Source organism: Trichosurus vulpecula, chromosome 6, assembly GCF_011100635.1.
Source record: "Trichosurus vulpecula isolate mTriVul1 chromosome 6, mTriVul1.pri, whole genome shotgun sequence".
NCBI lineage: Eukaryota > Metazoa > Chordata > Mammalia > Diprotodontia > Phalangeridae > Trichosurus > Trichosurus vulpecula.
The window spans coordinates 254,841,796-254,868,807 of record NC_050578.1 but is presented as its reverse complement, the minus strand read 5'-3'; positions in this window follow the sequence as shown (position 1 = coordinate 254,868,807).

Here is a 27,012-nt window from a genome sequence, read left to right as displayed (position 1 = left end):
GGGTTGCTAGGAAGTAAGATAAGGTAGGATAATAAAATGGTTATAATTCATAATTGTTAATATAATAACAATTTTAACTATTCCTTATTTAACTAGTATTATTATTATAGACTACATTATTTTTACAAGTAGTTATCCTGCAAAAATAATAAGTTATAAAGAAAAGGCCCAAATTAAAAGAATTCCTTCTTATTTTTCTCAATCAGAGTCAGCTAAATCAAGTCCATAATATCACAAAACCTTATGTATCTAGATCTGCATTAATAAGGTTTTGAAAAATAATACAGGCATACACAAATGGGTCCAGAGGTATTGCTACTTTTGCAGTAGGGTGATCTTGAGAGCTTTTTTTTTTTTAAAGCAACATATTTTGATGACATTTTCTCGTCAATTTGCCACTGGAAAAAGACTTTTTTTAAGCCTCGGATTTTTGGCTTCAGATATATTTTTTCCCCCAGGAGCTCAAACCTAAATAAAAGTGAGATATTTGGGAAGAAAAAAAAAAGCTTTATGGGCACTTAATTTAAGATAATGAGAATAAAAATTCACAGGTGTTCTACAAACAAAAATACTGATCATTTTTTTAAAGACCCCACTTTCTGGGTTTTTTTTTTATGATTTACCCATGGCATTGCAAGCTATTATAAGCAATGATTATTTTCAAATCACATTTAGGCTTTGTTGACAATGTTTCCACAATCCATCATTTTTAAGACCTTTCTTGAATACAGCCAACAAAATGCATGTCTTGGGGGGAGTTCAGTCAATGCTACTCTGCTTCTGCCTCAGAGTTTCTATGAGAACTGAAATGATTGTTGAAATAAGCATAATCACTTGATTTTATTTTCGAAGACACACAAAACCCCCCCACAACCTAACACAGCAAGGGGCTGAGGAACTAAACAATTAAAATAGAAACAGTTCTTGTTTTCTGGCTTTCATTTTGTTTTATTTTATTCCCACCTACCCACCCAAATGAAGAAAGAATTAAATCACATTCACAAAGAATTTTTTCCCCTGACAGATGTTTCCCCAGAGCCTGTGGATTGCTTCCCTCATCAAAAAAGGGCATTCACATCTGCAGAAGAAATAGGGAGGTTGATCAAGGGTGAGAATGATACTTCCAGAGGGTATTGCCCACATGGGACAAGAAAAAAAAATCAGTTCTAAAAGAAAAATATTCAGTAGGGTCTCAGTTTTCTCATCTGTAAGAGGGAAAATAACAGTGTACTACCTGCCTCATGGGGTTGTTGCAAGGATGAAGTGAATAACTTATTTAAATCATATTGTAAACAGAGCTATGTAAATGTAAGACATTTTTATTATTAGCACCATCATCACTCCCCATCTCTACTCCCATCATAGGGAAGAATCTGAAGCAATGAGTGGAAGGTGTAAAGAGATAAATTGAGGTATGATGTCAAAAAAAATCTTCCTAACAGTTAGAGCTATCCTAGAGTTGGACAGGCTGCCTCTGGAATGAATAGGCTTCCCCTCACTAGAGGTCTTAAACCAAGGCTGGATGGTCATTTGTAGGGGGATGATGTTATAAAGCGGATTCTCAATGTGTTGGATGACCACAAAGGAGATCCCTTCCAATCCTGAAACTGCGTGATTTGTAATTAAGGTTACTCCATTGGTCTTAGCCAGTCTTTGAAGCTTATACCAACCTTTAAAGATCAACCTGGTAATGCGCTATCATCTTTATTACATTAGACTAATTTCATTACCAATAGTATGTTTTCTGTTTTTTTCTAGTAGCGGTGATGGCAAAACAGTTGCCTTGGGTCTGTGAAGGTATAACTCTTTATGTGAAAGCAGCTGGGCCTGACACTGATGCATTGTTGGTGGAGCTGTGAATTTGTCTAGCCATTTTGGGAAACAATTTGGAATTATGTGAGGAATATCACTAAACTGTCCCTTTGCAACAGAGATCGAGCTTCTGGACATATATTCCAAGAAGGTTAAAGTCAGAAATACAGATTTATTTACATACCAAAATATGCAGAGCAGTATCCTTTGTGGAAGCGATGAACTAGAAACAAAATAGGTGGCAATCAGCTAAGGAATGGCTGAACAAATCAGGATACATGAATGACATGGTGTTGTAAGAAATGATGAACATGAGAAATTCAGAGAAGCATGGGAAGACTTGTATGAACAGATGCAGGGCAGCAGCAGCAGAATCAAGAGAACAATTTATGTAATTGCAATTATGTAAATGAAAAGAATACTAAAATGAAACTAAATGCTAGTGATTTTAATAGCCAATCTTGGCCCTAGGGGAAATGAGAAAATTCCTCTCCCTCCTTTTATTGGAAAGTGATGTAGTAAGAATGTGGAATGTTACATACACTGTCAATTAAGAGATTGGTTTTATTCAACTCTTTTTCTTTGTTAAAAGGAAAACTCAAAAAGTGGTTTTGTCTGGGAGGATAAAGTATTTCTGAAAACAATTGTGATATAAATACTAAAGGCATCAATAAAACATTTTAAAAAGAAACAAAAAGAAGAAATTCAGACTCTTTACGGGGAAGAGGGAAAAGCAATAGAACCTATGCCTAAATGAGAGCAACACCAGGCTCTAATCAACTGAACTAAGGTCTGTTCTCAAAAGTTTTATACAGGATTTAGTCTAACCCAGTGCAATGTAATCCAATCCAATCCAACAAACATTTATTAAATGCCTACTATATGCAATGCACTAACCAACTTAACATGCCTCAAATCACTCATTTTCTCTCTTCTCTGCTTGCCCTTTCCCCAACCTCTTTCCCTTTATTTTTTTGTTTCTATTCATGACATAAGAGACATCATGTTGTGGATAGAGTGCTAGGCTGAGAGTCAGGAAGACACAGGTTCAAAACCTCCCTCTGATACTTGCTTGCTGTGTAAACATGGACAAGTCTCTTAACATCTGGTGGCTGCAATTTTCTACTCTACAAAATTAGGGGTTTAGACTAGGTTTCTAAGGTTCCTTCCAGCCCTAAAATTCTGATATCTGTAACACTGCTATTCATCTTTAATTTAACTCTTTAATTTTTTATTTATCTTTAATTAAAAACCTCGGCATCATCTGTTCTGTAAAGACAAGTGACAAGGTCAAGGGGAAGTTATTGGTTGAAAGGGTTCTGAAGCCATGGGATGAACTGCCTTCTCCAGATACCTGGATTGTCTTTATTTCTCTTGGGTATGACTTCCATTTGGAAGCCACCATTTGACGCGCCATGGCAAGGTCAGTAGGATAGAAGCAGAAATCAGAGACAAGTCAGATGTCTCCAGGTAAAGGTGAGAGATGGTTATGGCCCAGTAATTCCCAGATTTATTTCATAAAATTCCTCTCCACATACCTTGTGTTCTACTTGAACCATTCCCCAAACACATCCTATGCTTTCCTACCATTGTGCCTTTGCTCACCTCACTTTCTAAAGCAAGAATTCCCTCCCCACTTTGTCTACTAAATAACACTCTACTCCATGATGGCTAACAGAATCATAGAATCTCACAGTTGGAAAGTATCTTATTCTCTTCCATTCCAACCCACACTTGACCAAGAATCTCTACTACATTCCTCCTAACACGTGGTCATCCAACCTTCATTTGAAGATTCCTAGAGAGAGGGAATCTACCACCTTTTAAGATTTCCTATTTCATTTTGTTTTAGTTCTCATTGTTAGGCAATTTTTCTTCATACTGAGCTCAATGCTACCTCTCCACAACTACCTAGTTTTACCCTCTTGGGCTGAGCAGAATGAGTTAACACTTCTTCTACATGACAGCCTTTCAAGCACTTGAAGACAGCTATCTTGTCTTCAAGATAACTTAGTCTTCTTTTGTCCAAGCTAACCACTCTGGGATTCTTTCCCTGATCCCTCCAACTAGAAGCGTTTTCCTCCTCCTTGGAATTTTTATAGCACTTTGGTCTATGCCTCTCACTTATACTTGTTACATTCTTTTTTTCAATCAAATTTTATATTTTTTTGACTGACAAGTGTTTTTTCTCTCCCTCTCCTCTCCACGGGAAAAAAAAGAACAACTGTTACGACAAACATGCATAGTCAAGCAAAACAGATTTCTACACTGGCCAGGTCCAAAAATGTGTGTCTCATTTTGAATATTAGGTCCCTCATTCCCCTCTGTCAGAAGATGGATAACATTATTCATACTCTGTCCTCTAGGATCACAATCAATCATATTTGTGTATGTCTTATCTTCCCTATAGCTTATAAACTTCAGGAGGATAAGGGAGGTGTCTTATTCATTTGCCAATAGTGAGAATTCACTAAGTGATGAATGAAGGAGTAACTTTCTACATGAAAACTATTTAACCTTTCCATCCAAGGAAGGGCAGCTTATAAACTCAAATCTCTAAGGATGGCAAGGTCCAGACTACCCATTGATTCAATCATTACTCTAGAGCTGATGTCCAGCTCCTGACACAACAACTATGCCAGGGTCTGGCACTGGAATGGAAAAAATTCAGATTAAAATGAATACCCAAGTTCAGCTGACCAAGGGTCCCTATAACATAGAGACTCCCAAATATTCACCGCTCATGTGATTACAGGATTGGAGATGCTGGACACTCCACCACTGTTTTGACAACTGTCTGCCTAATACTGCTGCTAATGCCAGGGCTTCATTTGACAATACAAAAAAAATCAAGTGGACCTATATAATGTTCAGAATTATTTAAGTAGCCAGGACCAAGCAGGGAATAGATTGATCAACTCCCAGATGGTTGGGGGAAAGGGTTCTGAAAAAAAGTTTTAGGCTGATGGAAGGACTATTTGGTTTCTGCACTTCCTAGGGCCAGGAGATATTCAGGAAAAGGAATATAGGAGTGAAAGAAATAAAAAAGGGAGTCAAGCTTCCGGCCTATTGGCCTCCAAGTTTTCTATGCCTTTCCACATAGAATGCTCCTCCAACCATCATCTTATCCCTGAGGGTTCTTAATAGTTTAAAAAAAGCCCATAAAACAGTGACTGTGCCAAGATGGGAGCTGTTGTTACTGATCTACCCAGTGGAATGCCCAATATCGACATTTTGGTTAGTGTGTCATCAACTAATACCAGGTAGGGGAAGATGGCACATCTTTCCTCTTTCACTTTGGTAGATCTTTTCTGATTCTATGTCTTTTGCCCACTAGGGAATGTGGCATTTCCATATCTTCTCTACTACCTCCCCTAGGGCCTAAACAAATGAGGAAAGGATCAATCCACATGTGAAAGGCCTATGCAGGAATTTATCCATTCTCTATGCCAATTTGTACACATTAAAATGAGAGCCAGGAAGCCAATAATGCCCAGGAATTTCTGTGGGAGATGGGACATAGCTGAGTTCACTATCATATATTTTCAGTCTGACCTTCTTATTGCCTCATTTCCAATTATAGTAATAATAATAATAGCTTTGTTTGGTGGATACCTATTGGATGTCACCATGATTTACTTACTAAAGGGGAAAAAATTACCCAAGGGTTCCTTCACTTAAAAAAAAAATTCCTCTTGAATTTGAGGGAAAAAAGGGTGCTTCTCAATATCAGTACTTCAGGAACCTGTGTTGTTTTTTTTTCAAGGTGGGGTACTCCTTCTATCATTAAAAATAGCAACCTTGGTGTAAGGTTTTTGTGAACGCTGAAGCCAACCAAAATTAATCACTGGGTAGCCAATTATCTGGTGATTAGCTTTCCTGACACTGGCCAATTCATCTAGTCTTCCAGCAAGGCCAAAAACCAACACCTATAGGTCTTGTAGGAACCATTGACACTTGAGATCTACTGGCATGGCCTTCAAGAACTTGGGGTCACCCTCACGCTGTGATGAGGCATTTTAGTGGGGCCTTAAAAGAAAGCAAAATCCAGATCACTGGAACTAATGATCAAAATCCACGAGGAAAGATGGCACCCTTCCCTTTGTAACCTTAACTTTCCATCTTGGCTTTGTCATATCAGGAACTACCAAGAGAAAGAACTAATCAAAATTCTACAGAATCACAGAATCTCAGAGTTAGAAGAGATATATGAAGTCATCTAGTCTAAATGTCACTGAGCAAGTTGTCTCTGACCTGTAAATTCCCCAGTGAAGATGATCTAGTCTTCCCTTGAAGACCTATAATGACGGAGAGGTCATTGCCTTATGAGGGAGCCTATTCATCCCATTATATACTGACCACCCACTCCCCTGCTTTGTTATCAAACCTATGAACATACATAGACCTCTGACTTAGAACAATAGCTTTAATTCATGGTCTGAGGCAAATCTATATATGCATGTGTCAGTGGGTGTGTGAAGGAGGAGGTAGGGGATGCTGAAAGAGGTTATATCTTCTTAGCCCAATATGCTTGGCTCTACAAACACAAACTGGTTTGGGGGAAAAGTGGTTGCATTCAGTAAAAGAAAATCATAATAGTAAAATCTTAGCTGTTAATAAATCAATTATTTATTCAACTTTACTGATTTTTTTTTAAAAATCATAGTTTGAATTTAATTTCCTTCAAATTTGATTTGAATGTGTGTATGCATATATGTGTATGTGTGTATGAATCTTATATGTCAGGCACAAACATATAGACGTCTAATTACAAATCTAAAAATTGATCAGATGACTTAAGTATTATGTAAAGCATAAAGCACTATATAAAGATTTATTATTATTATCATACTCTTTATATATTCTCTCTTTTAGAGCCCTCACTGAAAGCATGAGAAGTACAGACTGGATTTATAGAATCCCCCCACCACAGGGAGATTCTCAAATCATTTCTCTTCTCTTGTATTATAATATAGCTTCTTCAACTTTATCCCTAAGTACCAAAGGTATTTTTTGTGACTCTAATATTAAATAGCAATGTTAATTAATGCCTCTGTTATAGGTTCACAGTGATTGCATGTTTTTACTATAAGGGATTCTTAGGTTTGGGAGCAAGGAGTAAGGGGATATTGTATGACATGAACCATATAATAACTTGTAATAAAATGGGGTTTTGATGGATAAACAACAAGATATCTAGAGCAAAAATATACTTGGTATTAAGAATTTAGCAAGAAAACATGAGGAAAGTTGGATGCCACCAATTAGGTTTCTGTTTTGCTTGAGAAATAAAAATGACAATGCTTTTTAAGTGGAGAGTCTGAGGGGAAATTTTTCTTTGATTTTCCTAGTACCAGTATGGCCAAAAAAAAAAACCACACATAAAGAAAAAAAATAATAAATTACTAATAGTCTTCACAGGGAAAGACAATATTTTTCTACGCAAATTTAGGAGGACAAGTACAGCACTTCAGGAACACGGGGGAGAGAATCTAGCTAAAGAGACCCTCGAGTTCACCAGCAAATTTAGGAGAGTCTATAGAATCCCTGCAATTGATGACAAGGCTTTTGACAAATATTTTCATATCAATCTGATTAAGGATGAGAAAAGTAAAAACAAAATAAATATATGGCAAAAAGCAAAGCAAAAATCCAAGAGAAAAAGGATTTTTTTTCTTGGCCTTTTCTCTTAGTGTTTTTACGTAAAGACTAACCCCCCACTTTTTTTCAAAGTTTCCCTAAGTCAAGGAGATGCACATATTGCTAAAGATTTTCTCAAAAAAAATGTTCCCCTCCCACTCTATGAATCTAATTTGATTATTACCAGGAATTGATTATAAACCTTTTTCTCAGTGATTTTTTAGGGGGTAAAGGTTTGTTCCTCTGCAACTTATGGTTTTATTTTACTAAGTCATTTTTTAAAAAAGATTATTTCTTTAGAAATTATACCAGTTATCAGAGAATCTTAAAGAATTCAAAATGTAATTTTTTTATGATGTCAGGAAGACATAATCTAGCAATATGACATTCTCCCTACTCCCTATTCCCTTTCTCCCTACTTCTAATCATATTAATGTTTTTTTTAATTAAACACACACAAAATATTTTATATACATGACAGAATGCACAAAGGTACAATGAGGAGAACCTGTAGCTATAAAGAGGTTTTGGATTGACCTTTAAGTAAAAACTAAAATGTCTCTATTCTGTACTTTTAATCCTGTGGTGAATATTATTCCCAATTTACTTCCCTCTGGACCTAGGGTTAGTATTATTATTGGCTTCTGTGTTTTAATACCTTTCTTTGATGACTCTGTATTATATACATATATGTATATATATACATACTCTGTATATATAGTGTATGTATATGTGCACACATATATTTATATATGTATTTTCCCCTTTGCATTCAATGGTAGTCCTCTTTGATAACAAAACAATCAGTAAATATTGATTAATAGTAAAAGGAACAAAAATGCTGTATGTTGTCTTCCTTCTAAGGAGCTCTAAGCACCTCAGAAACACAGAACAGAAATCAGAGTTTCCCCTCTAATCACAGGTTTTAGGAATCAGAGAATTGCTGTTTTGCATTCTCCAGACTTAAAGCAACCCTGGGTAGTTATTCTGCCTCACTATGGATGGAATTTCCCTAGACCTAAGACTGGAGACTAAAAGGTTGGTTACTGAGGTATTGGGAATTTATATTTTTCAGACTTTCCCATCCCAATATATTTTAATATGTTATAATTTCCTTATTTTACTATTTTATCTGTCGTGATGTTATGTTGGTCCCCTTCAGTACAAAGGACAGTGACTACTACTCCCAGCCCTTTTAAAATTAATTATTAGAATGCCTTAAGTCAGAGTTGAATGTCCATAAAGATGATTAAAAAGAAAAAAGAAAAAAGAAAGGGGCAATGACCTTTTCCATGAAGACTTGGGACCACCTCACTTTGAAGTGTGAACTATAAGGGACCAAAAAGAAGGAGCAAATTTAATTTTTTTGCTTGTTGCTGGTCTATGTATTTTAGCATATAGATCCTACTTCCACTAAAAAAAGGAGGAGGGAATAAACTAAAAATAAATAAAAAATTTAAAATTAAAAAGAGGGAGGGAGAATTTGTACTTTTGATTAGACTAGTTCCCTGTCAACATTGAGATTGAATTTTAATATTAGGAAATCCTTCGAAACTAATGATTTTCAAAGTAACCTATCTGTTTATATGGGGATGATGTAAATGCATATTATTTATTTACATGGATATATACTATATGTGTTTTATCTAATATATATATAAGTGTAAATATATACAAACCTTATATACGTATGTATATTTATATATGCATACACACATACACGTATATATTAGGTAAACACAAGAGCCATAAATTTCATTAGTAAGGCCGTCAACTGATGATGTGTTTGATTTCAGGCTTCTGATGACATCACTAAACAAAGTCATTGGAAACCCCTAATGAAATCAGTTCCATATGCCTCCCTTTATCCTCTTCTTCCCTCCCAGGTCACTTCCTAGCTGACAACACATTTTCCCTCATCCTTTGAAGTTCGTACTGTGGAGATCACAATCTTCCCTATACTTAGGGAATGGAAATCAATTTTCAAGAAAATTATTATGATGATGTCATCTACAGCATCCTTAGCCCCTTCATGGACAGGGACTACCAAGTGATGGGAACCCTCTATTATCCATCCACTTTATTGCCCCCAAACCAGCAAGAAAAGCCTGGGGTAGTTATGCATTGTGGGCCAGATAAATAGATAAGACACACACATATATGTATATATATGTATACATACATATACACACATGTACATCCTGAAAAGATCTTGATACAAGGAATAAAAGACTAGTCTACCTTCATGGGGAGATTCAGATCACTTTGGTAACCCTGGTATCTATCAAGGCCAATTGAAGTGGGGAGTCAGGCAATTAATTACTCAATAAATTTAAAGCATCCAGATGGTCTAAGGAATTAGCTCAATTCTCTGCTTTCTTTCTCACTAGAAATATAACTTCTATCATAAACTAAGTGCTTTGTAATAATAAGTACAGTTAACATTTATACAGGGCCTTAAAGTTTGCAAAGTGCTTTACAAATGTTATCTGCATACAATAGGTGCTTGATAAATGTTTCCCTAATTGAATGAAGCTGAATGTCATTGTTTAGTTATCACTGTGCCCCTCGTGAGAACCACCATATGGAATTTTGCTACTGGTGTGATTTGAGTCAGTTCTGTAGGTCACATTTAAGGGGGGCTTTTTTTTTTTTTGCTATTTGCTTATTTCAGTTCCTTTCCTTCACTGGAAAGTTCCTAGACCTTTTACTATTTTACAATTTCATCGTTTTATTATTCAATTATTTTTGCTATTTTATTTTAATATGTTATAATTTCATTATTTCACTATTTTATCTATCGTGATGTTATGTTGGTCCCCTTCAGTATAAAGGACAATGACTACTACTCCCACACCTTTTAAAATTAGTTATTAGAATGCCTCAAGTCAGAGTTGAAAATTGACTTATGAGACAGCTTTCCTGCCCCTTAAATGAAGCAGAATTAAAAATTTTTTTTTACCAGAAATCAAAGCAGGTAATAAGTTTTTTTAAAGCTTACATTTCTACAGTGTTTTATAATTCACCAAGTGCTTTTCCTATGTTATCTCATTCCTAGTATATGCATGAAATACTAAAAATAAAATAGATACTTATTGAGGTTACATTTTAGAAAAAGTATGGTTTATATATGTGTTCCTGTAAGTCTATGTGGAAATAATGGAAGGAACAAGCATATAATGATAAGTCAATGCAAAGAGGGGTCTGTTTTGTATGTGGCAATTATTTTAGCTAAAATTTTTTAAGGAAAAAAATTCTTTTAGTTTGTAAAATTTTCTGGGGAAAAAACCATGACTGAAAAAAAATTTCTTTTTCAATGAAAATCATTTCTCTAAGAAGAAAATCAGTCTTTTGCATACATAAGGCCTTATTTTTAAAGTAAAGGATGATGACATAATCTAATCAAATACCACAGCTCCCAGAGATGGACATTTTAAAGCATTATAGTATTTTACTTATCGAAAGTAATGCTTCCCATGTGCTATTGGGGAGGACTGATATATTTGTCCAGGGGCCCTTACCTGGGGTCCATCAACCTAATTTTCAATATTTGAATGACTGTATTTCAGTCTAATTGGTTTCCTTTGTAATCATATTTATTTTATTTAAAAACATGATTCTGAGAAGGATTCCATAGGCTTTATCAGACTGGCTGCTAAAGGGGTATAGGACACAGAAAAAGATGAAGAACCCCAGTTTTAGGCTAATTTATCCTGATCACAATATGACACGGGGTATGATCAGCTTTTTGAGACATATATATATATGCAAATATTTACTAGTAGATCTTGTCTGCAGTATCCTAGAAGTTGGTCCTTTGAAATACAACATGATAAAACTCTTTGAGAGTAAAGATTTTCATTTTTTGCTTTTATGTCCCCAGGGCCTACTACAGTGCTTTGTATATAGTAGGTGCTTAATAAATGATTGTTGATTGAGTGAAATATGGTATTTTAAGTCTCCAGTTAGCTCTTATACAAATAGAATTTCAAATTAATAAAATAGCATCCTGGTTTATTTTTAAAGGGTTTTTCTTTCTCCTATAATTCTAAGAGTAAAATATCATTATTTTAAAAAATTATCTTGAAAACTTACATCTATATTACTTCATAGCCTCCCTTAAAGAAGCCATGCCTTCCTGGGCATTTGCTCTCTTAAGAAATATAAAAAATAAAATTCCATTTGTTCTCATTTGAAGAAATTGTTATTATGTTTTCCTGACTAGGCTATATTCAGGCATAAAAGGCTTGGGTTTGTGTGTGTGCATGTATATGCACACACGCTCACAATTGTTTTTACAGATGTACAAAACTGTCCTGAGGTTTCATGATAAAACTTTCTAGTGGGTAGCCTTTTTGGGGAGAAAAACTTCTGATTATCAGTTCTTAAAGAAATCTGCAAAAATGCACATTAAAAAATGAAGACTAAATGCCTGTTTATATTATAGCTTAACATGTAGTCCTAAAGGGATATTTGTCTTATAAATAATAGTGAGCAAATTGTTAATACTGGAAAACATTTATTCATAAAATTTTCTTTTTTATTTAGATGTTAGCATTTCTGTTTCACTGTAAATCTATATTTTAAAAATAAAAAAAATCTAACAAGAGCAAAGCTGACTTTATAGGAAAAAATTCTCTTTTTTCACTTAAATTTTTCTAAAATGAGACTAACAGCTTTTTTTAAAGGTTAAAGGACTAGACAGATCTACTCTTTTAATAAAGGGTCTTTCTTATGTCAGTCTCACCTGCTTGGTCTAACCAATGCAAATTTGAAGAAGAGAGGGAAAATCTAATTTTTATAGTGATTATTAGCTTATTGACTTTTATTTACTAGAAATTATAGAATCTTGTCAATTTCCTTTTTTTTTAATAGTATTCACTCCCTATAATCCTGGAAAAAAAGGTTTTTATTTCTCTTGAGGGCTCTCATCAAACAGCAAAGCTGTAGGGAAATCTCTTCAAAAAAAAAAGCAACCCATAGTTAAAAAAAATTATTGACCACTCAACTGATAAATATATTTTTTAGCTGCTATATTTTTGGCCAGATCTCAACTCTTGGCCCTAAAGATAAGCTGACAATCTAGAATTACAAATCGTGGCTTCCCTAAAGGTCTAATCAAAACCATGTAGTAGCTGACAATTTCAAGGGTAAAAATTCAGGAAAGGGGACTGTAATTTACAGACTGCCCCTCACCAGAAAGTCTAAAAGACTATTAAGGGTTCCCCCTCATGCTGTCAGTATTTCTACAATTCCAAGCATGGATTATATAGCCCTTCCTGAGACAATGGAAAAATTACAACAAGATCTGAGGGTTTGTGGAAGCCTCCTCACATTCTAGATTTCTCTTGTTCCAGCTTCACTATTCCTGAGGCCTTTTCTGGGGTACAGAACAGAGTCTTGGCTTTCTGTTCACTATCCCCTCAATAGTACCCCTTAGAAAAGACTGCAGAATACCAGATCAACCCCATATTGAAGACTAAAAAGAAGGAAATGTCCCTGAGTGACAAGGTACAGGCAGTAACTTAGTAAGTAGGAGACAATTCTGAGAAGGTCCCTGTAACTCTTAACAGCAAATCCTCCCCCTCTCAGTTGATGAAAGGGGGTATTCCTGATATACTGTATGGGATGAAGGGGCACTGAAATCAGCTTTGGACATTTTTTTCTGGAGCTATCTAAGTGCTGGTGGGGGACATGCAGGAGACTCATCTGTGTTGGTTTCCTCCTCAGAATCTCCCTGCAAAGAGTGCAAAATGGCTGACATCCTTAGAGGCAATGAGTAAAAGAAGAAGAAGCTAAACCATGGGAAGGAGATTTGATCAGGGTAAGAAAGAATTAAGAGACTTGGGGAAGAAAAGGAATCAGGAAGGAAATGCAGAGGAACAGAGAAAAAAATATATAGAAGGAGGAAAGAAGGCAACATTTAAGAAAGCAAAACCAAACAAAATAAAAATTTTTTCCATGGTTGATCTCTATCTTTCTCTGGTCAAAGAGTCCCAGCTTTGAAATTTTAGGGCATGAGGTAGGATGAGAAGGTAAAGAATGCTACTGTGGGAGAGCAAGAAAATGGCAGGAAGATGTCCTAGATGAGCTATCTTTTTCTCCCAAAATTCTAAGTAATGGTTTTGTGAGTAAAGGAGGCAGCCATTGTAAAAACAATGAAGATAGGATTAGAGAAGAAGTCTCCTTGAGTTAAGGGAGAACTGGAAGGACATTTAGGGAAATAGAAGAAAGAATAAAAAATGGAACGAGGCTGGCTACAGTCACATTAGGAGCAGGAGAGAGGCTTCCCACCAGGCTGGAGTCAGAGCACAAGGTGCTGGGAAAGATATTTTAGGGATCACTTTTTCATTTTACAGATGAAGGAACTGAGGGCAGGAGAAGGAAGTGACTTGATAAAGGTCTTATGGGCAGTAAGAAGCAAAGGTAAGAACCAAAATCAGGGCCTTTGACTTGAAATTTAGGCTCTTTCCACTGCACAAAGTTACCTCTGAATGTAGTGATTTCTCACCAGCAGGGTTAGTCAATCACTATGGTTCAAAGGGATGAAAATGTTCAAGTGAAAAAGTCTTTCAGGAGGTCCGCCATTCAGGGAATCAGTCTTAGGCAATTGTGGTTGGGATAGCCTCTCAGTCTTCTTCCCCTACTGCAAGCCTTAAATATCAGATTGGTTATGGACTCCTCTTTGCCACCTTCCTGCCAATCCATGCTATGGGTGTGGGTGAAGAAAAGGGAATGATGGAATAAGAATTGGGTGGAATCTCAAGAGAAAACCTAGTCTATTCTCCCAGCCACATGTAACAAAATCTCTGTCTATCTCTCCTCTCCTTTGTCTCTCTTGGTTACTCGCTCTGTCTCTGTCTCTGTCTTTCTCTGAAGAGACTGGGAATTTCCCACAATGCCCTCCTCAGACGTAGGTAAGGGAAAACCTCAGAATGAAAGGAGTTTGACATTGAAAGAGTCTGACACCACGTAGTTCATCCTTTTCATTTTATAGCTGAGGAAACTGAGGCCCACAGAGGGGCAATGACTTGCCTGAGGTCACACAGATAGTAGAGAGGGGATTTGAATCCATGTTCAACTACAGTGGAAAGGGTTGAGGGAACACACTCTTGCCTATTTGAATATCTCAGCTATTTAGGTTAATGTCTGATCCTTAGCTCTTGAAGTACCCTGAGACTCAACTGGGAAAGTATCAGTGTTCTTTGGGGTCTGGGTGGCCTTTGAAACTATAATCCATAGAGACACATATTTTATTTCCTTGAAAGCCAGCCTTCACCTACTCCTTTCCCTGAAGCCAAATGTGAGAAATCAGTTCAAGTGATGCTGTTGCAAGGCCCTGAGGGCTCAGGAGATCATATACCTTCTGCTTATCTTGAATGTGGTTTATGTGTGTGGGTCTGTGGTAGAGTGCGTTAGCTAAGCAGGCTGGGTCAGTCCTGATGTAGATAGGGGATTGGGAGAGGGAAAGAGTTTGGCGGAGGGGAAAGGAAAAAAGAAGGGGAGGACGCTCTCTGTGTTTCTGTGTTTATCTGTGCATTTAGCTATTATTATATCTCGAAGCATGTGGGCATGGCTAAAACAGGTTCCTATGTCTCTCTGTTATATAAATATAAGGAGATATCTCAATCAGAATAGCTATATGTAAACATAAATGAGATAGATAGTAGGATCAACTAAGAATATTAGATAGATAGATGGATAGACAGAAATAGATAGATAGATAGATAGATAGATAGATAGATAGATAGATAGGCAATAGACATGTGATTTCACTGCTAAAGAGAACCAGAACCAGAACCAGAACCAGAAAGGAACTATTGAAACTGGTTGGCACCTTCTCTGAAACTTCCAGTCTGGGAGTGCTGCTTAAAGCTTTGATATTTGTCCAGGGTCACGCAGCCAGTATGTGTCAGAGGTGGGAAATGCACCTAGGTCTTCTAAGATAGCACTCTGCTGTATTGTATTGCTTCCCTCTCTCTCTCTTTCTCTGTAGATAGATATAATGACTGAAACTAACATGAGGTATGTCTAGCTGGATATCGTGTATTAAGTACAGGCATAAACACACATGGGTGTGTATGTATGTATGTAAGTATGTATATATACATATACGCATATATGCCTACATACTTGAGTGAGAGTCTTACATAGGATCATATGTGCTGGAGTGGGGAGGGACCTTAGAGAAATCTATCTAGCCCAATACCTTCAGTAAATGCCTGACAAATGCTTATTGAATGATTGATTGGACAATTGAAAGTAAGTCTCAAAAAGTGAATTGACTTGCCCAAGGTCACACAGCTAATAATAATAAGAACTAGGATTCTAATAATATTTGCAATTACCACTGACATTTGCTTAAAAGTTTTGAAAGCACCCTAACCCTACATCCAAGGCTCTCTCCACCACAGCAACACTTTCCTGGTTCTCTTTAGGATGCATGGAATATATGTCTGAAGGTGAAGGAGCAGGCATTGAGGTGCAGTGGTGAGCTCACTGAATCAGACATACTAGATTAAAATTCTGCCTCTGGGGCAGCTAGGTGGTGCAGTGAATAGAGCACCGGCCCTGGTGTCAGAAGGACCTGAGTTCAAATCTGGCCTCAGACACTTGACACTTACTAGCTGTGTGACCTTGGGCAAGTCACTTAACCCTGAATGTCTTGACTTCCCCCCTCCAAAAAAAAAATTCTGCCTCTGATGCCTAATCTCACTGTGGTGAGACATTTAACCACTCTGAGATTCAGTTTCATTCTCTGTAAAATGGATGGGTTGGGCTAGATGGTCTCTGAGGCCCCTTCCACCTTTTCATCTATGATCCCTACATATGTGGTAGGTATGTATATTTGTAGATGGATATGTATTGTTCCTATCTGTAAGGGTTGGGATTTAGGTGTGCTTTTGGTGTATTTATATAAGGAGTAAGGGGACAGGGCTAGGAGAAAGGAAGGAGAAGTGTGCCGGTGGGTAGGGTCTTAATCTTATCAAACTCTGAACTCCTCATTGTCTGTTGATGGCTCCCAAGCCCAGCTGGTTGGTGCTTCACCACTCTGGGCTTCACAAGGGATCTAGTACCTTCCCTCCACTGTCCTTTCTCAACAAAGATAACCTTCACCTAGAAATTGTCTCCTTAGTGATTTATTAAAGTTAGGGGTAGCATGGGTCCATGTACTATAGAGGGAGACACTCCCAAAGGCTTGGAACTTTAGACAACATAGAGAGACCCATTGAGGGTGAGACCTACTGAGGATGAGAAGACAAGGGAGGAATTTATTGAGGGCCTCTTCCCTCCTCTAGGAAGAAACAGAGAAAGCCAACAACTCCACATATCAAATTCTCTTTTTTCCATCTCTGATAAATTCCCTCACAATGAACCTTTCTAAACCTTAGTCTAGCAGAAATCTTACTAGGCTAGAACTAAAGGAAGTCTTCTCAGTCCGAATACCACTCACTCTGCCAAATGAGGGCCACTGGCTGATCTAATTCTGTCAAGAAACTAGTTTCTCTCCTACTCTCCAAAGAGATCCTCCTCCTGCCCCCAGCTCAAAGCCCAGACTCAGTCCTAACCAGCTCTGATTTCTCCCACGTGTTAGTAGCACCAAGGGGAGAAGGGGAGTAGGAAATCAATCATTGCTGAAGGTCCCATTGCTCAAGACATCCCTCCATCCTGCTCAAGCAGAAAGACAATAACTTGGGTTTCACTTTCTGGGAACCTCCTTACTCCATTAAAACTCTTTGTCAAGCAGTCAGGTTCTAAAAGTAGGAACCCAGTTACAGGATTTCCAAAGGATGAGGCCAGATTTGACTAATTGAACTCAGCCACAGCCTTCCCTCAGTCCCTGTTGTACTTTGTCTCTCCATCTCTGATTTGCTGCTCAATGTTTATTTTAATTATCCTGAGGGTTACCTTTATACCTCAATGCCTGCACTTGGAAAGAGGGCTTTGGAAGGGCTAGAATGAAAAATGAAATGGTGGCTGTAAATGCAATCAGCTAGTAAAAATCAGAATGCTGTGAGGGCAGTCCAAGTCTCAAATCTAGAATCAGAGAGCTAAAGATTCCCTTAGACATCAGCTGGTAGTCCAACCCATTCATGTTACCAAGGAGGAAACTGAGGCACACTAACTCACCATCCATTTAGGACCACATGCTAAGATGGCAGAATTTGTCTAGGACTTCTAATTCTCAGGACACTTCTCTCACTGCTTCCATAAGTAACAGACATTTAGTGCTTTTTAGGTTTGTAAATTGTAAGATCATAGGCCTAGAGTTGGAAATGGCCTCAGAGTCTATCTTGTCTCCTCATTTAAAGTACAGAATTGAAATTATGTCCTAAGAAGGTTCCCTTGTATGCTGTGCAAGGGAAGAGGAAAAGGAAGAAATTCCGTGGAGATGACTACCAGAATAGTTTATTTGTATGTAAGCCTAGTTCTGATGGAAAATATTGTGGAACTCAACTTCTGTATGTTGAGAAATTAAATATAAAGATTAAGTGACCATCAATAGAATACTGTACTTAAAACAGAAACAATGGCGTGGCACCTATGAATTGTCTGTACATTTCAAAGACGAAGCCATGATGTAGTCACGTTCTTTTGCATCAATTCACTGCCATAAATTTAGAGCTGGGAGGGACCTTAGAGGTTCATTTCATCCAACTCCCTCATTTTAGAAGATGACAAAACTGGGAATCAGAGCAAGAAGGTGAATTGTTCAATTTCACACAGAAAAATAAATGGTAAATCCATATTACGATTCCTCACTTGGCCAGTGACCAGACCAAGCATGGAGTCTCAAGGATTCAGGCAGATCCTGGCCTAGGCTTAATTGGAAAGTTCCTTAGGAATATCCTCTCAGCTCTTACAGGGAGTGACTCAGACCAATGGATGCCGACTGGCATGAATGATCACAGATGCCCATATCCCAGTCCTAGGGGACAGGGAAGATTCAGCAGAAATGGCAAATTGATCTGAGGCATAAGAAATAGGGGCCTGAGCCCTAATGAAGCTGCTTTCTTTTAGGCAAGCTCTGAAAATAAAAACAAACAAACTAATTATAGGGCCTCTGTTTGTATGACACAGCAAACTCGTGTGTGTGTGTGTGTGTGTGTGTGTGTGTGTGTGTGTGTGTGTATGTGCACATGAGCTCACAGTTACCTTCATGTGCACAAATATGCTCTTGATAGTGGCCTCCTCACAGAACAAGAACCAATATGGAAGGTTTGCTGAAGGTCCAAATGATCTAATTTTCTCCTTTGTGGAGTGCCTCGAGTATCACTGAAGCCCCAGAAGATACTAACTGGAAACACAAATTAGTTTCTTTAAGCTGTTCTTTAGAATCCAGCATCAAAAATGCAAGTCATTTTAGAGGAAACTCTGCTACCTTGACCTAGCAGTACATATAATGCCAGTGGGTCTTTTGGCAGGCACAGGTGGAGTTGTGTTTTGTAATCCACTGGCTTTCAAAAAACCAGTGATTTTTTAAAAAGGATTGGGGGAGAATCCCATTTGTGAAAGATGGAATTGTTTGCTTTTTAATCAGTACAAATTGACTAAGATTTCCCCACTATAAGGTGTGTGTGTGTGTGTGTGTGTGTGAAATAGAACCAAAAACAAAGTGTTAACTCCTTGGAATGAACAAAAACCTAGTTAACAGAAAGGTAGAATTCTGTAGCCCCCTTGCCTGGGTTATTTAAATGATAGAAAAGAAGAAAGAAAGAAAGAAAGAAAGAAAGAAAGAAAGAAAGAAAGAAAGAAAGAAAGAAAGAAAGAAAGAAAGAAAGAAAGAAAGAAAGAAAGAAAGAAGAAAGAAAGAAAGAAGAAAGGAAGAAAGGAAGGAAGGAAGGAAGGAAGGAAGGAAGGAAGAAAGAAAGAAAGAAAGAAAGAAAGAAAGAAAGAAAGAAAGAAAGAAAGAGAGAAAGAAAGAAAGGAAGAAAGAAAGAAAGGAAGGAAGAAAGAAAGGAAGGGAGGAAGGAAAGAGAGAAAGGAAGGAAGGAAGAAAGAAAGGAAGGAAGGAAGGAAGGAAGGAAGGAAGGAAGGAAGGAAGGAAGAAAGAAAGAAAGGAAGAAAGGAAGGAGGAAGGAAGGAAGGAAGGAAGGAAGGAAGGAAGGAAGAAAGAAAGAAAGGAAGGAAGGAAGGAGGAAGGAAGGAAGGAAGGAAGGAAGGAAGGAAGGAAGGAAGGAAGGAAGGAAAGAAGGAAGAAGGTAGGAAGGAAGGAAAGGAGAGGGAGAGAGAGGACAAAAGAAAGAAGGAAGGAAGCAAGAAAAGAAGGAAGGAGGGAGGGAGAAAGCTGAGAGATGTTGGTTATACCAGAGATCCATTGACCCCCTGAACAATCATATGAGGTTGGAAAGCATAGGTGATTCTAGTCCATCTATTATTTGAATGTTTACCTCTCAAAATGAGGGAAGTCTTAAAGCTTCATGTCATAGTAATTGAATAAATGTATTCAATAGGCCTATTGCATAATGGTGTGGAGGCCTTGTTGACTGTCGGCTTCTAAATTTTGCATTCTCCTTGTCTCTTCCCTGATAGTCCTTGTAACTTCCTATCTTTTGCATATAAGCTACCCTGATATTAGGAGCCTGAATTGAGCTCCTCTCAGTTACGAATCTAAAAGCTCTAGGGACTGAAGAGTCTGTGTCAAGTTCAGAAGAGGATTCCCAAGTAGGAATCTTGACATGGTCTGAAGTTTAAACAACAGGAAAACAACTTTTTTCTGCTAGAGATCGTCTTATTTAATGAGATTTTAGTTCAGCGTTCCTTCTGTGACCCCTTTACTCATACCTACCCCCTAACAAAAAAAAATCCTACACCTTCTTTCTACACCCAGACACTTAAACCCAGTTGGAGGAGGAGACCTTCCCTCTGGATCTGATTAATTTGAGCTTCTAGAAACCATCCGAGCATTATTTTGGACCGAAAAGAGCAGTCAGTCTTTGCTAGCCTCTGAAATAGGAGTCATCCTATCTTCCCTCTGTCCAGGGCTACTTGGTTGGTTTCCTGATCCACCTGCAAATCCCAAAGGGCCACAAAGAAGGGCCTTTGGGAGCTCTTGACACTACACAGTGAAAGACAGGTTTCTTTGCCTATTTTTCTTTGTGGGTTGGACCTTCAGGACTTCTAGGTGTGATTGGTGAACCTCCTACAGGGTTTTTCTCTACCTATTTTCATGTCAGGAACATTATTTTTAAGTCATTCTCCTAGGATCCCTTTACATATGGGGGGGGAGGGGCTTCACTTCTAAAATCACCTTCTGAAACTTCCTTAATGATTCAGATGACCTGGTGTCACCAGCCCCATAGCAGGGCTGCCAAGTAAAGAAAATATGGAGACAGATATGGTATGTGAATCCTGGTTGGCCCCTGCCTGGGTGTTGCAGGGCAGAGGATCTGTGCCTGTGTGGCTTTGCACTGACCTTGGTCTCTTGTCATGTCAGTAATGTTCCCAGAGCTCCTGCTGTCCCCCTATTCTTGCTTCCTTGGGTCTCCTCGTGGCATAACAGCAAAAAGAGTAATGGGGACCTGTGAGGAAAGAAAAATAGGCTAGGTCACTGGAGGACCTCCAGAAAGAGCAGGAAAAGCTGGGGAGTGGGCTGGCCTCCAAGACACTGCCGAGAACAACAGATCAGATCTTGGCCAGAATCGGCCAGGGAAGATTTCAAAAAAAAAAAGGAAAAGTGGGGGGATCCAGAGAGCTTTCCCAGCAGTTGGGAATGGGCCTCACTTTCCTGCGATGGGCGGGGGGCGGGGGGGGGGAAGGTTCTGGAGTGATAGTGTTTAGAAGAGTCCTCAGAGATTTGGTAGAAAGGGGGATGGAACCTCGATATACCATGCCCATCTGCGTTCAAACTTTCCAAGCTAACCTTCTTTCTTCCCAAAGTTGGGGTACCCCGGGAAGTAGGAGGAGGCTCACAAAAAATCTCGGGGCGTGGAGGAATCAATGTATGTATGCTCCAGGGAGGGGCTAGTGGGAGAGAAAAGGCCTGGGGATAAGTAATTCCAGCCCCACGACGACTAGATCAGCCAGAATGTACGCAGCAACTGTTTCCTGGCCAAAATTGGGAGGGAAATGGGTAGAGGCAGGGAACTGGCAGCCTCAGAGAGAAGACACCTATTTCGCAACAATTCAGGGGGAAGGGGTTGCAGAAAAACTTCGAGCTCCTCACTCAACTTCTCTCTCTGCGCCCTAGGCAGCTCCCTAGGGCTGCATGTTTTGCTCCACTGCTTTGCGTGTGTTTATGTATGGTTTATACATCGGAAGGCTGGGAAAGTGGGCCACTTGGGGAAGCCCACCGGGCTCATAGGCTACCCAGACCCTGGCCCCCCCGCAACTGGGCGATCAGGGGCTGGTAAGAGCCGGGGACAGAGCGCCAGCGCCAAGATTGCAGGTGTTGGTTTAAGCTGCAAAAGAAGCCTGGACGCAGTCAGGCCTTACACTGGCACCGTGGCTTGGTTTGGGGAGGGGGGATTGACCCGTTTTTAGGGTTCACAAAGACCTTATCTGTCCTCCTCCTTCCCGCCCCTTCCCCCCCGCCCCCACTTTACTCCTTCCTTAGCAGAAGTGGAGGAAGAGAGGAGAGGTCTGATCTCGAACGAAGTGTTCTCGGAGGAATGTGCCCACGAGAAGACCAAAAAACAAACTGCATTGACTTTGCTATTCTTTGAGAAGGGACAGAGTCGAGGGGACTTCTTATTGTCTTCTCCCAGCAAAGGGATAGCTGTGCCTCCTCTCGTCCCGCTTTCCCATCCCTCCCCAACCAGGGTACAGGAAAAGCCAGCCTTTCTCCCCTTTCCACCAGCCGCCAAGCAGCCTCTCAGCAAGGCAGCAACAGTTGTCTGGCAAACGCAGGGACTCACTCGGGTGCAGCACGACGCCTGGGATCTCCACGGCCCCACTCGAGCCATGGCTCCCCATCCCCACCCTTGAATCCCCCTGGGGCAAGAGGAGCAGGATGGAGGGGCAGGACAAGCCGAGAGAGTCCGGCACCCAGGAGCCGCCTATCCTCCTGTTGCTCGAGCTCTCTTTCCAAGTTCTCTCTCTGCTTTAGTCTCTCCGCAACCCTCCGGGCTAGGTGGCTCCTTCGGCCGCCTGAATGGGAGGAGGATGTCCATGGGGTGGGGAGAGGGACTGGAGCGGCATAATAAACAGGGGTACAGTCTGGGGAACAGAAGGGGCTTTTTTTTTAGCAGAATATGACCCTTTCACCCCTGTTTAACCAAAGCCTTCGCTTCTCAGACGGCCCCAGCAGAGCAGTGGGGAGAGAAACCCCCCCAGGGCTTTTGCTTTTGCCCTAGTTCTACAGTTGAGTCTTAGGGACCCTTTTACTCTCCTCAAAGGTGCATTCGGGGGAGGGAAATATTTTTTATCTCGGGAGGGAGATGCTTTTTTGGCCCCAGAGTCTGGATTTCTCGCGCATTGGTGCACCGGCGCCTGCTTCTAGACTGAGCTGGGGGGAGGCTGGCGCAGTGCTGCAGCCCCGGGGCTCTATACTCTTTCTCTGGCTCGGAGTGGGGGCTATTAAGGGGAGGGAATGGCCAAGGTGGGGGCACAGGACTGAGAAGGGGGAGACCTCTCGGGTGTTTGGAAAGACGGACAAAATCCAGGCCCTCTCGGAGCAAGTAAAGTCCTCTAGGCAACGTGCCCTCGACTCTAGGTTTCTCAAACTGATTCTTATGCCCAGGTCCACATCCCTATGGACGTACGTCTGTCTGGGGGTGGGGGGTGTCCTATGGCTGCAGTCACGACGGGTAGCCCGCTGTTGTCTCTGGAAAGCAGATTAGGAAATGGGCCTGACTCAGGGGACTAGTGATTGAAATTGTCGGGACTCACTGCAAAGTGGGGTGAGGGGCGGGGGATTAGAGCAGGGGCCCCACTTTTGCCGCAGTTACCCTCATTGGGGTTGGGCGCGCAGCGGGGCTGGGGCTGCAGCTACTATTGCTTTTGCTGCTGCTGAACCCCTTTTATAAACCGCATTTCTCAAAATCAGTTTCTCACCGGGACTCCCTCCCCCGCCCCAGCTTCGGGCTTTCTCACGTATTTCGGGCTCCCTTGTTTTGAGGGCAGGGGATACTAGGGGGGCCAACTGGATTAAGGCGCCCCAAATCGTGTTGGAAGCAAGGGGAGGAGAGGAGGGAGGGAGAGAAGAGACTCCGGGGAACCGGTGGCGCGTTGGACGCCTTAGTCTCTCGTTTTTCAGTCTCCCCAACCCGTCGCTGTCCTTCCCCAGCCTGATTTCTGGTTTGGGTATCTCTAATGTGTCCCCCTCCCCCAATCTCATAGAGCCCTACCCCACCCAGACTGATTTCTTTCCCCAGGACCCATTTGGGAAGCTGGTAGCCCTAGGAAAAATGATTCTAACGTGCCTCGAAGTCATTTCTCTTCGAGGTGCCCTCGGACTGTACTGATTTTCCGCAGCTGCGGTTGGGGGGGACCTAGGGTGTGTGTGTGGGGGCGCTTAGGGGGAGATTTTTGTAAACTTTTATTGCATTTTTGGTTTTCCCTCATTCCCCCGAAAACACAAACACTCTTACTGGCGTCTGCCCCGATTCCCCCAGTTCTACAAAGTAGATTAAAAAGTTCGGGGGGGAAAAAGGAAGGCAGACCTCGTGAGGTTCGGGGAATGGCTACCGCTGGGGACCGGACTGGACGGGATGGGCGGGGAAGGCGGCTCTTCCCTCCGGCGGCGACCTTGGGAGCTCGGGGAGTGGAAAGAGGCTGGGGCTGGGGTTATGTATATGGGAGGGGGGCGCGCGCTGGGGGAAGCTCGGCTCGAGGGAAGTCGAGCTTCGGGGATGCCGAGTCCGGGGCGTCGGCTGTGGCTTGCTGGCGGGTCGCGATGATTCCTCGGCGATTGTGTCCTCCTCGAATGCTTTTTGGGGTAAGGGCTTCCCGGCTACATAGTTATATACAGCAAGCCCAGACCGCAAAAAGATTCGCGAAGGACAAGGTCTCTCGTCGTCTTCCTTCGGTCCGCCGCCCAGCCTCCACGACAGGAACTCGCCGAAACCTTGAGGGGAACGGGGTTGGTCTCCCAGTTACACCCGAGCCCCCCAGTCCCTCCCAGGACTCCTCACACATTTCTCTCTCTCCCCCCTTCTTTCTCTCTCACGGCGCGTCCCCTTCTCCAGACCGTCGGCGATCCTATTCAACTCTGCTCATCTCAGCCCGGAGAAAGGCGTGTGTGCGGGAAGGAGAAGGGGAATAGCGGGGCAGGGGTCCCCGAGCTCAGCTTTGCCCTACTCCCCATAGTCCCTCTCACTCAAATTCTTCCCTCTTTTCCAGTCAACTCCCAGCCCTCCATCGGAGGACCGAGAGCTCCGAGCCCCAAGATCGGGATGCTCGGAAAACAAGTACAATTAGGTTTTCTTCCCAACCTCCCCCCCACCCCACCCTCCGCAACTTCTTCTTCTCGCTCCCAAGCTGAGGTTCCAACCACGACTACTGGCGCTGCGTAAAGAGAGAACTCTCCCGGAGAGCTCTAAATAAATAGAGACCAGGCAGCCAGCTCATTGGTGCGGACTAAAATCGTCACCCACCAATCAGGAGAGACCTCACATTTCTTTTTTTTTTTTCCCCGAAGGGGGGGAGGGCGGAGAGAAACATTTCCATTTCTAATTATTCAACAAAAACCAGACACGTTAAAATATTGTTGTTGCCAGGCGATCGAGTTGGTTAGACCGACAGACCGCCCCCCCCGCCCCCCAGCCCCGGCCTCAAAAAAAAAAGAGGGGGGAGAAAGGGGCAGAATCGAGAGAGAGAGCGAGAGAGAGAGAGAGAGGGAGAGAGAGAGAGAGAGAGAGAGAGAGAGAGAGAGAGAGAGAGAGAGAGAGAGAGAGAGAGCTCATCCCAATGGGACCCAAACCAGATCATCTACATGAAAAGATAATCAAGGATGGAAACAATATAAACACGAACTCCACGCTATTCAACCTATTGCCAGAAAATGAGGAGCCCCCACCCCCTCAAGTTACAAATACCTGATATCAAAAGAGAAGCTCCCTTTCTCCCCCACCCCATGGACCCCAATGAAGATAGAGTGTTCATCACTCAGTTTGGTGTTGTTTCATTCCAACAGCTTAGGGAGGGCCCCTGTCTAGCCCCAGGCACCATCTTTTCTACTTAGTAAAGGTGAAGGAAGCCTGCAAAGGGAGAGTTTTCAAGGATCATCCACAATGCCCACCAAATGGATGTTTCTGCATCCTTCTCAGGGGGAGGGGAGAGAAGGAGGGAGAAGTGGGAGGAGAAAGGAGTTGGGGAAAGGAAGATGGAGGTCGCAGAGAAAGCTAAGGTTCTCTCCAGTTCTTCAAAAAGTTCCAAGGTATGGTTTTACTTTTTGCACTGGAGTTCCAGTTCCTTTGTTTCCTTCTCCCCCATATTCCCCTACACATCTCTACTGGTGTCCTAGGGGGAAGATACCATCTTTATCTGGAATTGATTCAGGAAAGGGAATTGCAACCTGGGTGGGACAGAAGAATTTCAAGAACTTGGGGGGAAAAGTTTCCATGTTTGTCCAACACCACAATGGAAGCTACGTGCTCCTACCAGAACTAGCAGGCACCCACATACATATAACATAGGTCTAGGGGACGTTATAGAGTAGTCAGTACTACCAAAGTTCCTCTATCATCCCCCCCCGCCCCATTTCCAAACTTCCTCCCATCCATCGCCTCAACCCTAGCACGCTCCACATCCTCTAAGTCCTGAAACCCACCCACCCTCCCACCCCATCCCATTCCATCCTATCCCCGCTCCTGGAGGACGGCTGCACACATTTACACACAGTCAGGCGCGCACACGCACCTACACACATAGAGCGTCTGGCCCGCCCCGTTCGAGGGGGGCTCTAGAGTCGGCAGCCTGCTTAGCCACTGTTGGAGAGTGCAGGGAGCCTGGGAAAAAGTTCTGCTCAGCGGGCTAGTCAACCAACCAATGAATCAAGCACCTCCTTACCTTTCTCTTGGCGCCCTCGGTGGCGAGTCCGCTGGCAACAGTAGCTATCTGGAGAGGTAGCACCATTCCCACCCAGCCCAATACCCCTCCCCTCCCCCAAAAGAGTAAAGCCCAAAGGCAAACAAGTCTTCCTCCAGGTATGTATATAAGTTACTGTACTGTGTGGGAGGGTCACGATCTTGGCAATTGCAGCTGCTGCTGCTGCTGCTTAACCCCTTGTATTCCCTCCTTTCTCCAACTTGTTGAAGCCTCGTCCGAGTGAGAGAGAGGAGCGAGACTTGGAGGGGGGGCAGATTGGCAGGGGAATGGTAGGGAGAGCTAGAGACAGCGATCGGCGGAGTGCAAATGCCCTCTTGACAGCGCTTTTCATTGGGTAGGTATCTCCCCCACACTCTTGGTTTTTGTCGTCTCCCCCCCTCCCCTCTCTCCCCATGTAGGGGACGTCTCCAGGCGAAGTCACGATTCCTTCTCAGTTCGGAGTGAACTGTGACTAGAGCCGTGACGCAGCTGAAAGACATTACTCACTTTTTGCAGTCACGACTTGGGAATCCGTGCTGGTTCCAAGCAAAATTACCCCGCCACCATTGAATTATTTAATAGGGCCCAGTT